Source organism: Triturus cristatus, chromosome 7 (assembly GCF_964204655.1).
Source record: "Triturus cristatus chromosome 7, aTriCri1.1, whole genome shotgun sequence".
In the NCBI taxonomy this organism is placed as follows: Eukaryota; Metazoa; Chordata; class Amphibia; order Caudata; family Salamandridae; genus Triturus; species Triturus cristatus.
This window is the reverse complement of record NC_140590.1, coordinates 174,812,403-174,828,076: the sequence shown is the minus strand read 5'-3', so window position 1 is coordinate 174,828,076 and position 15,674 is coordinate 174,812,403.

Here is a 15,674-nt window from a genome sequence, read left to right as displayed (position 1 = left end):
GCTAGCTCCACAACAGGCAGCTCCACAACAAATTGTAGCACCACCACAAGCGCAGCCTATTGCTGCAACACAAGCAACGACACAACAGATGTATCAGTATGCACAAGCAGATTATCATTATCCCGATTATCAGCGATACTCATGAGATAGCCTAGAGAGGGAAGTTGGCTTACCCCTTATTGAGGTTCCTGTAGACCAAGAAGGACCTTATGTACATAGCGAACTATTAGGGGAAGACAGAAAGTTTTTACTTGATACAGGGGCAAGCAGAACAACTATAAGACGTAGTGAAGTTCCAGGGGCACCCCTCTCAGGCTCACAGAATATTTCCCTTGGATTCTCAGGAAAACCTATAATTAATGATGTAACACAACCTCTTCCACTTACGATTGGTCCATTGACACGTACTACAGATTTATTGCTTACTAAATCATGTCCAGAAAACTTGTTAGGCATAAAAACATTGAAAGCTCTAGGAGCTATAATATGTTGTTCTCCGGAAGGAGTACGACTATTTCTACGTGACTTTAAAGGTCACTACGTATCCATAGACATGGATCACCGACTGCAGAATTTACCTACACATTTATGGGCACAAGGCCCCACTGATGTTGGTTGCATGAACATTACACCATATCGAGTTACACTGAAATCAGGAATAGTACTACCACGAATACGACAATACAAGTTACCACCCGATGCTGTTGTGGCTTTACTGCAAATCATTGACGAGCTCATTGCACAAGGAGTGGTTGTCGAAACTGACTCCAATGTATGTAATTCTCCGATAATCCCGATTCTTAAAAGAACGGATCCAAAAGCTCCACCAGTATATCGATTAGTCATTGATCTGCGCGAATTAAATAAATGTATTGTGCCACAATACCCCGTGGTCCCAGATATCTCTTCATTACTCACAGCTATTGACTCAGAAGCAACGTTCTTCACTGTAATTGATCTCAAGAATGCTTTCTTTAGTGTCCCGATTGATCCGGAAAGTCAATATTTATTCGGATTTAGTTTAAATGGACGAAGTTTTAAATTCACACGCGCACCTCAAGGATTTACAGAAAGCCCCAGCATCTATAGCCAAGCACTGAAACGAGAACTTGACAGTATCCACATGCCAGTTAACACTGCCTTGCTTCAATATGTCGATGATCTGCTGATCACCGCCCGAAGCGAACCTGAATGTGAAAAAGCGTCACTGACGGTTTTAAAATTTTTGGCTGACAAGGGGCACAAGGTGTCCCCTTCTAAGCTGCAATTCTGTGTCCAGCGAGTTGTTTACCTTGGGCACTCGCTGTCCAAGGAGGGAAGGCAGCTTACATCCGACCGCATCCAGTTAATCGCTAACATGTCACCACCCAAGACACAAAAGGAGGTACGGGCTTTTATAGGCCTCACTTCATACTGTAGGCAGTGGATCCCTCAATATGCATTTCTAGCAAAACCACTCATCCAGTTGACAACACAGGAGGCAGCCACATCGACTGTCCTCCCTTGGACTCAAGAACATACACACGCCTTTGAAAGCTTAAAGAAAGCTTTATGCCAAGCACCTGTCCTAGCAACACCATGTTACAGTAAACAGTTTACACTCTTCGTTACAGAACGCAAAGGTACTGCCTTGTCAGTACTCACTCAGGAACAAGCAGGATCACACAAACCATGTGCTTATGACACTGAAGTCATTGAAACAAATTGTATTAACACTTTGTCAGCTCAAGCAGCAGAGCTCATCGCTCTGACACAAGCCTGTATTCAAGCCAAAAATAAAAAAGTCAACATATACACAGATTCACGTTATGCGTTCGGAGTCGTCCATGACTTCGGCGTACTGTGGCGAGAGAGAGGTTATTTAACTTCTCACGGTGCCCACATCCAGCACGGACCCCTCATTCAAGCCCTATTAGATGTGATTCATCTACCTACTGCAATATCGATTATGAAATGCAAAGCCCATACAAAAGTTACCGATATCATTTCTCAGGGTAATGACCTAGCTGACAGAACAGCTAAACAGACTGCTCAGAATCAGACTCTCACAATTGACGCGACAAAGACAATAGTCCCGATACTAACACATTGCATGACAGTTAAGGATCCCGCCCTTGATGTAATTGACATACAGACACATGCTACACCAGAAGAAATAAAGAAATGGACTGAATTAGGAGGGATCCAAACAGATCACGGATGGATGACGAAGGAAAAATCTATATGGTTTCTTCCCGACTCAATGGTCCAAGTCATCATTAACACTATACATAGTCCAGCGCACCTAGGAGAGAAAGCTATGCTAGACAGCATTCAACACATTTGGTTTAACAAACACTTGCGAGCTGCAGCTAAACAAAAGGTTCGTACCTGTATGATATGTTGTCAGTTTAATCCAGGTAAAAGCATCCCCGTAGAGCAGGGTGGATTTCAACCTCCTAATCATGCTTTTGAAGTCCTCCAGATGGATTATATCCAGATGGAACGATGTCGAGGATTCAAATATGTTCTCGTAGTTGTCTGTGCTCTTTCCCGTTGGACAGAAGCATACCCGGTTTCAGATTACACTGCCCCGACTACTGCCAAACAGTTAGTTCGAGAATTCTTCCCACGGTACGGTTTACCACGTGTTGTCTACTCAGATAACGGCCAGCCGTTCTCATCCGAACTAATGAAACACGTTTCCCTTCTATTAGGCTATCAATGGAAATTTCACTGTGTCCGACATCCCGAGGCAGCAGGTCTCGTAGAACGCCATAATCAAACTTTGAAAATTAGATTGTCCAAAATATGTAGAGAAAAAGGAGTTGATTGGATAGTAGCCTTACCAGTTGCGCTCTTTTACATGAGAATGGTAGCACACTCTCGAACAGGGCTATCCCCGTATGAGGTGATCTTCGGTAGACCACCAAATATGTGGGGGACGCCTATACCTCGTAAAATCACTGACGTTGACTGTAATATGCTGACAGATTACCTGGCTTCCTTGATGTCTGCACTACAATCTTGTCGTTCACAGGTATCCGCAGCTTTTCCCGACAATACTGAGGTGAAGCCCCATGACGTGGTTCCTGGTGATCTGGTGCTGGTCAGGAACTTTGACAGGAAGACCCAACTGGATCCTAGGTGGAAGTCACCGAAGTTAGTTCTACTCACCACAAGGACAGCCGTGAAAATCGAAGGAAGGAAAGGGTGGTTGCACTCGAGTCATATCAAGAAATTTTATGGACTACCACCCAGTGTAGATACACAACCCTGTATTTCCTCAAAGACAGACTCAAAGCTCCCCTTGGTTGAGCAATCGAACTCAGAAATTTATAAACTAAAATTGAGGTCTAATAAGTCAGACAATTTGATTGTTTAAGTCCTCTCCAAGGTGAATCGGTTGAATTTGTCTCTGACATGTATCCTCTAGACCGGAATAGAGAAAGAAATAATCAAATGCTGCTCAAGAAGCATGCGTATTGTAAATCACTTCGTAGTCACTGTACAGTAACATTATTAATTTTGTTCTTTCTAAGTCTTCTGATTATTATTTTTAGCATACTATTGCATATGTATTACCCTATTCTTAAACATGCTTATAATATAACTGCAGAACATTCTTTTAGCGAATTTCCTCCGCATGAGTTGTCATATAGATTTGCGCTGCGCAACAACACATTCATTAGTATGCTACATCATTCCCATCAAACCAGCAATGCCACAAATTGTTGGATATGTGGCCGACTCCCTCCCTATCAGAACTATAAGGGAGTCTTGCCCCTCTTTCCCTATCCGTTCACACACAATGGCTCCTGTGGAGCATGGTTTAGTTTGATTAATACCCTAGATTCAAATTCCGCAGTTTATCAAGACAACTGGGTATGGGGAAACCTGAACCTAGTTTTGCTTAAAGTCTGCTACCCTAACAAGGAGGGACTTCCCAAAAGAACAGGAACTGATCTAGAAAATGAAGTATATGGATTAGGTAATTTTACACTTAACCTCATGATCCTGAACGTTGAATCTGAAGCTACACCTATCTTGCCCGCCATGTCAGTATTCCCAGTAAAGGGGGAATTATGTATCAGAAAGAATGGTTCCATACACATGGGCCATAGTAAATGCACCACTGTAATAAAATTCAGTGATCAAGGCAAGTCTACATTTAGAGCTTCCCATCATTCCTACTTCATATGTGGTCAGACCGCATATATATGTCTACCTTTAGATTGGGATGGTACCTGTTACATAGAATTCCTTCTGCCACCTGTTTTCCTAGCTCCTCCTGATTATCATAGAAATACTCATTTAGTACACAATAGACAGCAGAGAGATCTCCCAATTGTCGATTACACTGAAACAGCATGGGAGAAATACACAGATTTCAATAAAGGTTTCTTTCCCTATATAGGTACAGTCACTAATAGTAAGCTGATACGTAGATTAACAAGAACCCTTGAAGCAGTAGTGAACGAAACTATTTCCGCCTTAGGCAATTTAACAGAAGAGCAGTCTGCTATGCGGATTGTTGTGCTTCAAAATCGTCTTGTCCTTGACGTCATCCTGGCCGATAGGGGCGGAGCTTGTAGGGTCATCGGATCAAGTTGCTGCATTTTCATACCAGAAAATTCACCGTCAGTATACAAAGCCATAACCCGCCTTCATAAGATTGTAAGCCAGATACACCAGAGTCCAGGCACCTGGACTTGGTCCGGTTGGTTCTGGGGCGTGTTGTCAGCCTGGGGATGGAGAATCCTATCCTTCCTAGGTATTGGCTTTCTCATACTATTCAGTTGCTGCTTATGTCTACAATGTGGGCCAGCGATTTGTGGTCTGTGTGCCACCTCGTGTATCCCACATCCAAGTTTTCATTCGAGATCCCGGAAGAAGAAAGAAGAACAAATGATGCTATATGAACAGATCGATGGATTGATGAAGATCTATATCTCCTAAGGGTCCGAAGGGGACAAGGAGGGAATGAGGAAATATGAATTTTGTGATCAGTTATGTCCCCTATCGTAGACCCCAACGGCTCCATGTGCATGCTATAAGTACATGTATGTTCCCTCCTGCTCCAGTTCTGAAGACGCAAACATATGTGCGTCCACCGTCAACATGTCCTCTTTCAGATCCGCCATGAATGGGTCAGATATTCCATTCCTAAGTATGAAAGGCCACCGACTTTATGTGGTTCACTTTCCACATTTCACAGATTCAGGCGAGTAGGCCCGAATTCTGTCATCAAGCCTTTTCCTGCCTTCTGCCTCTGAAAGCTCCAGTCTGAGCCTGCATCTGTGACCATGAACTTTGTTTTACTCCTTGCGCGGCTAACGGTGCCTGATCCAGCCTGTCGCCTGCCAAAAACTGTATTTCACCTTCGAGATTATCTCCTTCGCTCCTCATCCGATGCATTCCTGTCTAGCAGTTTAGGTAAACATTCCTCCAGCTACCATGCAAAGGGGCCAGGCCTCGCTGTCCTCATGCAAGTAATTCATAGCCCCGTTACCATGGAATATTCCTACTCCCTCGCATCTAGTGTAGACACTTAGACGCTTGTACACGCACTAACAGTCAGTATAGTCAGTATAGAATAAGATTCTATCCTAAGAGACCTTTCCTTTTGGATAACACAGTTCTTTAAACATAGGATATTAGATATGATTTGGAATTAGGTTGACATAACCCCAGACTTCTGTCTCCACATGTAGAGCTAAATGTCAAGTCCCCTTCACCCTCTAGTTGCACGTCAATCACACGTCATGCGGCTGCGTGCGCATCTTTGCCAAACATTTCTGCTGACATTGCAGGATTCTTTTATGGATCCACCCACTTATGACATCATGTTTAGTGACGTTTCTTGAATTACGCCCTCTATTAGCTACGTATGCACCTTTTATCAGCTGTTACGCCTCTTGCATCTGTTTCACTGTAATGTATTTTCTATAAAACTGCCTATCTGTCAATAATATATGCTCCCTTCCTTCCTGAACTTTCGTGGTGATGGAACAGAAGGCCCACAATTCGAATTGTCTTCCTTTGTATAGGAATAAAGCATTTTTAAACCTCTAATACCACGGATTCTGCCTCTTATATTTACTGAGTTATTCTTGATAGATTTTACCGCATAAAAAATAGTACCGGTAACGAAATATTTACCACAGAGGGAAGATAGCACTGCTGCGCATGCATTATCTCTTTGTGTGAAGAATGAATATTGCACTGCTGCGCATGCAATAGCCACACTTTTTGTGAAGAGCGAAGCTTGCACTGCTATGTATGCAGTACCAGCTTTTTGTGTGAATAGGGAAGCTTGCTCTACTGTGCATGCAATACCAGCTCGTGTGCAGAGGGAAGCTTGTACTGCTGTGCATGCAATACCAGCTCTTTGTGTGTAGAGGAAAGCTTGCACTGCTGTGCATGCAATACCAGCTCTTTGTGTGGTGAGGGAAGCTTGTACTGCTGCGAATGCAATACCAGCACTTTGTGTGAAGAGGGAACCTTACACTGCTGTCATGCAATATCAGCTGTGGCCAGAGGGAAGCTTGCACTCCTGGTTCCCCTTCTTCATGCACCATCTCCGCTGCTTCCCCATGTTCAGAACCATGGTGTTAGACCTGGCATCCTTGGTGTGATTGCCCGTGACTTTTTGCCTTCAGACCTCCTGTTTTTGCTAACTTCGTTTTTGCTGGCTTTAAGTCATTGTGCACTTTACCACTGCTAATCAGTGCTGAGGTGCATGTGCTCTCTGCTTTAAACATGGTAACATTGACATATCCACAATTGGCATATTTAATTTACTGATAAGTCCCTAGTAAAAGTGCACAGCATGTGCCCAGGCCCTGTAAATTAAATGCTACCAGTTGCCTGCAGCACGATTGTGCCACCCACTTCAGTAGCCCTTTAAACATGTCTAAGGCATGTCATTTAAGAGCCTGTGTGTGCAGTTCTAAAATGCCATGTCGACCTGGAAAGTTAACCATCCTGCCTGGCCCAAACCTTCCTTTTTCATAAATATGATTCACCCCTAAGGTAGTCCCTGGGCCACCCAAGAGCAGGGTGCAGTGTATTTAGAAAGTAATATGTGTACTTTTAACTTTTATATATCCTAGTAGTGAAAAACTCTTAAATTTGTTTTTCATTACTGCGAGGCCTCTCTGTCCATAGGTTAACATTGGGATTACCTGATTACAGCTGACAAGTATAATTTCCAATTGGGAAGACTTGGGATACCCAAACGTGGTGTCTCTGGAATCATTATTTAAAATCCCTACGTATAGTGACAGGTATACCACCTTTCTAAAAGGTATTGTCTGCTCTTCTGAGTTTGAGCATCGTCATGCTGTTGACACCCACATCTTTCACATATTTTATACATATACTCCCCTACTAACTCAGTACTCATTTGTCCAACTAGACACAATTTTTAACTTTGCAGCAACAACTTTCAACAATTTTCCCAGGCTTACACCTACCTCACCTTCTCCCCACAAACTCAGTACTCAAAATACCTCCATATATCCCAGCCCAGAAGCTACCATCTGCTCAAAGTGATCTCCTAGTTGCAGCCAAGCTGCTCTCAAATCTTTGTCATACTGCCTTCTTGGCCCTCCTCACTAGAACGCTTTATTTAGCCCTCTATTCCCACAAGTCCCCCCTCTTCAAGAGCTAAAGAAATAGCTAGAATGTAATTTCTTGCAACTAGAATGAAACTGTGTGATCACTGTCCCATTCACTCTGCACACCTGTAAATATGTATAGATCCCACGTGTATGCTCTTCAGGTGTAGTTGCTTACTTGATCCATAGCACAAATGTTCTTTTCGATTTCGTATGGACCACCTTGTCCTTAATGTTTAATGTTATCACCATTTTTAATTCTGCAGAACATTTCTAGTTGAAATGTTTTCATTGCTGCAGTTCAGCCTGTATGTGTGTGATACCTGTTCTGTGTGTACAGTATAAGCTTGCCCGCCTAGTGATTGTCTTATGTGTGTGCTGCATCTATTTTATTCGTCGGGAAGAGAGCTCACTCCCTGTGTGTAAGTGTTCAAAAGGAAGCTAGCTTTGCTGTGGCCTATCCTGTTTGTGTGTCATACATATGTATTGTTTTCACTTTGTCAGTGTCTAATCTTGTCTGTGTGTTGTACCTGCTCTCTGAGTGTTGGTATGTGAGAATGATGCTCTCACTGCTGCAGTTTGTTGTGTATGTGTGTGCACGAACGGAAGGAAGCTTGTACTTCTACAGACAGTCCGGCAAGCATACTATATCAACTGTGCGTGCAAGAGAAGCATGAATTGCTGCAGACCATCTCATGTCTGTGTGTAATACCTGTTCTATGTATGCAAAGGGAAGCTTACACTGATGCATACCACTCTTGTGTGTCCAATAGCTCTTCTGCTTTCAGTTGAAGGAAGCTTGCACTTTGTCCCATTCTTTACTTGTGCCAACTTTGTTCGGAGTGTGCAAATGAAAGTTTACAATAGTGCAGTCTGTATTGTTTGTGTGCTCTGCGTGTTCTGTGTGAAAAAGGGAGCTTTTGCTGCTGCAGTAAACCCTGTATGTGTGTTGTACTTGTTCTCTGTGTGCAGAATAAAGCTTCCACTGCTGCAGTACATCTTGTATGTTTGCTACACCCTGTGCGCTCTACTTCAGTCCGTGTGTATAGGTGTGTGAGTTTGCAGAAGGAAGTATGCCCTGCTGATGACTGCCTACTGTCTGTCTGTCTGTGTGGGTAGAAGAAGGCTTGTACTCAATCAATCAATCAGAACATTTGTAGAGTGCACTATTCACCCGCGAGGGTCTCAAGGTGCTGGGGGGGGAGGGATGCTGCTACTGCTCTCGAATAGCCAGGTCTTGAGTAGTCTCCTGAAGGTTAGAAGGTCCTGGGTCTGCCGTAGGAGGATGGGGAGGGTGTTCCAGGACTTGGCGGCGAGGTGGGAGAACGATCTGCCGCCAGTGGTCGCTCTTCGGATGCGGGGGATGGTGGCCTGGTCGGTGGAGCGGAGCTGATGGGTCGGGGTGTAGAAGGTGAGTCTTCTGTTGAGGTATGCCGATCCGGTGATGTGGAGTGCCTTGTGTGCGTAGGTGAGGAGCTTGAAGGTGATCCTCTTGTTAACGGGAAGCCAGTGCAGGTCTCTCAGGTGGGGTGTGATGTGGCTGTGGCGAGGGATGTCGAGGATCAGGCATGCAGAGGTGTTCTGTATGCGTTGTAGTCGTTTCAGGAGTTTGGCCGAGGCTCCAGCGTAGAGGGCGCTTCTGTAGTTTAGCCTGCAGCTGACGAGGGCCTGGGTACTGCTGATGTTACACCTGCCCTGTGAAGGCCGCCACAAATAAAGGGTGGTGGGACGGGAGGGAGAGTGCGAGAGGGGAGAGAGGTTGCGCGTGGTGGGGGGTTAGAAATTATAGATTAAAAAAACATACCTGAAGCAACCTCCTACGTCCCAATCACCTCCTTTACTCTTCCTGGGTCCCAGCAGCCCCTGGGAGATACTCCCATCCAATCCCCATGCAGCAGAGTGGTGCGGGTAATGGCCTGAGCAGCCTGGAAAGACACCCTTCTCAAATCAGGGAGTCTGTGGGGGTTTCTCCAGCCTGGCTGCTGAATGCAGCTAGGCAGGAGAAAACTTAGGTGAGACGGCCGATCAAACACACACATGAGCACTTGGGGAGTAGAATGAACGAAGCACTCCTCCTCCCCCCTCCCATGCCTAGGCCCTGCCCCTCCCTACACCGCTGGCTAGGAGCCGGCAAATGCAAAATAAAACAATGCAAGAACATTGTTTTATTTTACATTTGCTGGCACTGAGCCAGGCAAAGGGGCAACGCTCCTCTGCCATTGCGGAGGAGCCGCCCCTAAATGGACAGCACCAGCTCTGTGTGCAGAGAAGAATTTGTATTGTAGGAGTCCATCCTGCAGGTAAGCAGTAACTGTCTGTAAGTCCAGACGGAGACTTTTTCTGTTCTGTTAATATCATCTATAATGCACAATCTGCTACCCAGACGGTGCCAGAGCACTAATCTGGTAGTAGCAGTAAATGGGCCTGCTGAGGCATACACGCCAATAGACTCGAGTCAGGTGAAGACTCCTGATTCTTGAAGCCATAAATGGCATTATTGTGACTAACTCCTGTCTTGAATAGAAGTAATTGGGGGAAATACATCCTCCCGATTATATGCTAAAAATCTCCCACTTTTGTCTTCTAAAATGTTGCAATGTGTGTTGAGGTAAAACAGATGGTTAGAAGAGATAAGTATTTGAGCATCTTCCTGAAGCTAAGGTGGCGATGATTAAGTGTGGGATAAAGTAGAAGGGCAGCCTAGTGGTTTGTAGCAAGGATTCTAAAAGAGCACCTCCAGTTATTGAATTTGATACTTAGCCTTGTGGTAGCCAATGAGCACAAGGTTCTTATGGATCGATACATGTAAAATTGATGGATTGATACATGTAAAATTAATGTTGCAAGTATGAAGTATCGATGAACCAAGCAAAGGTATTTAACCTGCATTGTTTGTTCAATAGGCAGTCAGTGTAGTTGGCGTCTAAAGAAAGATGTAGAAGTCATTAATTCACCCCTAAGATTTTCCGAATTTCCCAGATGTGAATCAACTGGATATTGTAAATCTGTTTCCTAGTCAAGCCTATAGAGAGTTCATTGGAATAGTCAAGTCTCGGCACTATAGGATCTTGTTGAATCATTTACGAGTGGCAAGAGGTAATGGTGGGGCAACTTTTTTCAATATTTTTAGGAAGAGAAAACTTGTTGCTGTAACGTTGTTGACTTGCTGGTCTAAAGAGCGGGATTGGTCCAGCCAGTTCCAAAAGCACTAGGCTGTGCTGCATCGACGGCAACACAGCCAATGCAGCTGCAGCTTGAGGGGAGACAACCAAGTGGCCATTTCCCCGCTGAATAGCAGCACTCGGCTGTCGACTCAGCTCCCTACTCAGCTGAGGACCGGAGAGGAGACTAAGATGTGGCCCCGGGCCATGGTAACTGGGCCATGGAGGCCAACGAGGTGACGCCAAGTGGCGTGGGGGGCTTCTGCGGAAAGAGGAACTACATTTGCTTCCCCACGGAACTGTGGAGGCAGGCTGGTGTGGCTGCTGCGGGCTCGGAGTCCACACCTATCGACTACAGTGCAGCGCTCTGGTCCAATCCTTCTTACCATTGGATCTTTTCTTCACCGCCTGAGAGGTGAGAAGAGTTAGTATTTGATTCAATCAATTTTAGTTAAGAGTACAACCCATTTGGCTGCACAATAAGGACCAGGAATCAGTGACTATAGTTAAAAGATTTATTACAAGTTAGTAGTCAGGTTAAGGTAAACAAATCTTAGTATCATGCTATAAAGATGCAGAATAACAACTGGAAAACCCACCCTCCTAACAAAGGTTTATGCGTACCAATAGAAGGCAGACATGAAGTTCAATCACAACAATACAGAAGTTCAAAACAGGGTAGAGTTTCTAGTTTTCTCTTCTACACGAGTGAAGTCTAAGATAATCTAAATTAAAGTCCAACCTAAGAGGATGGGCTTTAGACCTATCATGATCTCAAAAATCAAAGAAATGCAGAAATACTAGGAAATGGGGGAGAGTACAGAAAAATATGGGAAGGTGTCAGCATCTCAGAAACTCGTTCAAGAGTCTTCTTGGGTTAGGGAATTCATTGTTAGCCTAAATCACACTCTGCAAAAGTCGAAGGGAGTAAGCATAGGGGTCTAAACTTTACAAAGTCCAAGAGAAAGTGGTGTAGCATCGGGCAGGGTGAAATCTAATTTTGTGCACCAGACTCTCTTAAGTAACAATCCTCTGTTTCCATCATCAGAGGTTCCATTGTCCTTTCCGTTCTCACGTTGTAAGCTGTAACATCGGCAATTCCTTCCAGGCCAGACATGGGAACGATATTGTTCTTGATCAACTAAGAACCTTTGCAACATAAATAAAAGGAGACTTTCAGTTAACGCTCTGGCTCCCCAGGTTCATTGTCAAGTTCTTTATCTCAGACTCTCTCTCTATCGCTAATACAGAGTTGTATCTTTTCTCAAGCTAACAAAACATGTCAATTACATCTGCAAGGAAAAGACATGCAAGCAGAAAATGGAAAACAGCGTTTCACTCAAGAAGAAACGTAGGCCTAGTCAGCACAACTTAAATCATTAAAACAGTAGCGCACATATAATTCACGTGTGCACATTTAAACACAAATGAATAAAACTGTCAGTAGATTAAATTCATGTTGAAGACCATAAAGGTAAAATAACTTTGAGTATACTTCTTTCAATGTGACTATGAATTATATTCAAATGCAAAGGTGAAACATCAGTGCACACATTTCACAAATCCATTGTTGTTTCTAATGTGGCTACATGTCAATAGTGTGAGAATGGTTCATTCAATCATCTAAACGATAAACATTCATTTAATACATTTAAGTCACACAATGTATATGAATTTTCTAATTCTACAGTGAATGCACTTTAATAGTATTGTCGAGTACAACACTTTACATTAATAGTGTTATGGCAAACATAGAACTATACGCTAAGAGCACATTTATGTTGCGTATTTGTGATGTGTAACGGTGGAGTCAAAATGACGCTGTTCTAATCTCCCTTCTCATGGTAAATCAAGACATCGCATAAAGAGAAACCTCACTTATCAGATGGACAAATCACAATCTGGTTATTTTTATCATCACAATCTGGTTGTTTTTATCATCTTTCTTCTGGAATCCTCGAAAAGCTTCATATAATCATAGTATTTGTTCTGTCTATTTTTTAGTTCTATTTCTGCTCACTTTCTCTTCATTCCCCTTTCCACCTGTTCATGTTTGTATCCCGTATAGATTACAACTAAGAATAATCCACAAAGAGCAATAATCAGTAGAGGTTTTAAAATGCTTACAACAATTCCACTCCCTAAGTTTCTAAACCATCTGCCTATAGCAACAAAAACATTCCCTATTGCTTCCCATGCACCTGTTGCTTCCAACCCCTTCAAAACCCTCTTTAGGTCAGTAATGTTCTTAATGTATTTCTTCAAATCCTTACTCATGTCAGGAAGATAAGTTCAACATTGGTGAACTTTTAACATCAGGCAGACTCCGTACTCTTTCGTGAGAAGGACGGATAATGCAAGTCTATTCTGCAAAACCATTGATCTAATTGCAACCATTTCAACATCCATAACTAAAAATCCTTCAGCTGTACTAGTGGGCAACTTATCAACCACAGTGGAAAGCTTTCTAATCTTATGCAAATTCAGTATCACTCATACAGATGGTATTATAGCGCCAAATATGTCTCCCACAATTTCAGTAGCACTAGCACCTCTCTTAGCTCTCAAATGCTCTTACTTTGTAGCATCATCATGATGTCGTAGATGATAGTTTTTCAGAAAAACTACCCCTATGTAACATGGTACATACCTTCTCTTGGGTAACCTATAATATGCATTGCTCCTACAAACATAGTAGATTCCTGGGATAACATGCCCCAAAACCCGTCCCAGGATGCTTGTTTCCTGCACCAGCTGCCGCTGCTGAAGAAGTTGAGGCCCTCCTCCACCCACAGGTCACCACCTGCACCTCATCCCTGGGGGCCAGTTGTAGGCCTTAGGTTTGTATCACTGTCGCTGTCTTTCCCTGTACTGCCCTTACTGTCTTCTGGTGTCTGTGACTGCTGTTGTCTGTCTCCCCCCTGTGCCTGCATTCTTTTCTGTGCCAGTTTTTCTTTTCTGTGCCCTCTTTTGCCTTCTGTTCCCCCTCGTTGCCCCCTGATTTGTGCCCGGTTGCCTTTGGTGCTCTCGCCTCTCCCGTTCCTTCCGCTACATCCCCTGCAGCCCTGCCCCCCTCACTACCCATTTGCTGCCCCTGCCTCCCGCCTCCCAGATGCTCCTCCCTCCCACCTCCCCATATATGGCGGCCGCTGCGCAGCCGCGCAGCGGATGTGCCGAAGGCGCGCCTAAGGCAAGTCCGTCTGCGCCCGTCCACGCAGTGCCAGAACCCCTGGCCCCCGCACCCGCCATGACGACTGCCGCCGCTACGATGCCAGCACACTCCATGCTCTCAACCCCGGACGGAGCCACACCTGCTTCAAAGCCGCCCCGAAACGCACACAGGGTCCCTTCACCTGCTGGAACTGCAGCTACACAGCCTCAGAGCCGCCGAACCACCCGCCAAGATAGGCCACAATCACCTCCGATGCTTCCTACTGTACAGTCGCTCCACACGCAAACATGCCCTCGAGCTCTGGGACCTGCTCGACACTTCATACCCGGACGTCGCCTTCGTGACAGAGACCTGGATGAACAACTCCTCCGCAACCGACATCGCCATCGCCATTGCCATCCCAGATGGCTACAAGATCACCCGCAGAGACCGCACCAGTGGAGTCAGAGGAGGAATCCCCATCGTCCACAAGAACAGCATCAGGGTCTCGACCAGCACCGATGACACTCTCCGCACCGCCGAACACATGCATTTCCAGATCCACACAGACCCCAACTCCACCCTCAGAGGCACCCCGTCTACAGACCCCCCGGACCCCAACCCCAGTTCATCGCCGACTTCATCAGCACGCACACCCTGACCTCCACAGACTACATCCTCCTCGGAAACCTGAACTTTCACCTTGAGAACAACAACGACAGCAACTCCACCACCCTGATCGATAACCTCGCCAACCTCGGACTGAGGCAACTCGTCACAGCGCCTACCCACTCTGCCGGCCACACGCTCGACCCCCGTCTTCTCTTCAAGCTCCCACATTTCCTTCAGCCCCACCACCGAACTCCTCTGGACCGACCACCGCTGCATCCACTTCACCTATCATGAACCCCACTACTCACCACAGCACCCAACAGATCCCTCGCCGCTGCTGGAGCAAAATCACCGAAGACCAACTATACGCAAACCTCACCCTCAGCCCACCCACCGAACCCTCCAACACCAACGACCCTGCCCACAGCTTCAGACGCTGGATCGACGACTGCGCCAACACCCTCGCCCACTGAAGAAACCCTCCTACAGAGACACCAGCAAGAGGGCCAGCTGGTTCACCCCAGAACTCCTAGCCTCCAAGCGAGCCTGCCGGAAACTAGAGAAGAAATGGCACAGTGAGCCGACTCCGGACAGCCACGCAGCCCACAAGGACGCCATCCGCAACCACCATCACCTCATCAGGACTGCCAAGAGAACCTCCTTCAAAGACCGCCTCGACAACAACCCACACAATAGCAAGGAGCTCTTCAACATCGTGAAGGAACTTTCCAACACCAACGACATCCTGCCGTCGCAAGCTCTGTGCGACTCCCTCACCACTTTTTTCCACTGCAAGATAGCAGACATCCAGGACAGCTTCAACACCCAGACAGCCCCAACAGACATCAACACAACAGACTCTCCGCACACCATGGACCACGACGCCCTGCTAGCCTGGGCCAACGTGAGCATCGATGACACCATCAAGACCATGAGCACAATCCACTCCGGCTCCCCGTCAGACCCATTCCCGCACCACATCTTCAACAAAGCCAGCAGCTCCATCGCACCTCATCTGCGCAATGTCATCAATCTCTCCCTCGAGACCGTGACCTTCCCAGAGAGATGGAAACACGCCGAGATCAACGCCCTACTAAAAAAAAACCAAGGCGGACCCAAGAGATCTCAAGAACTTCTGGCCCATCTCTC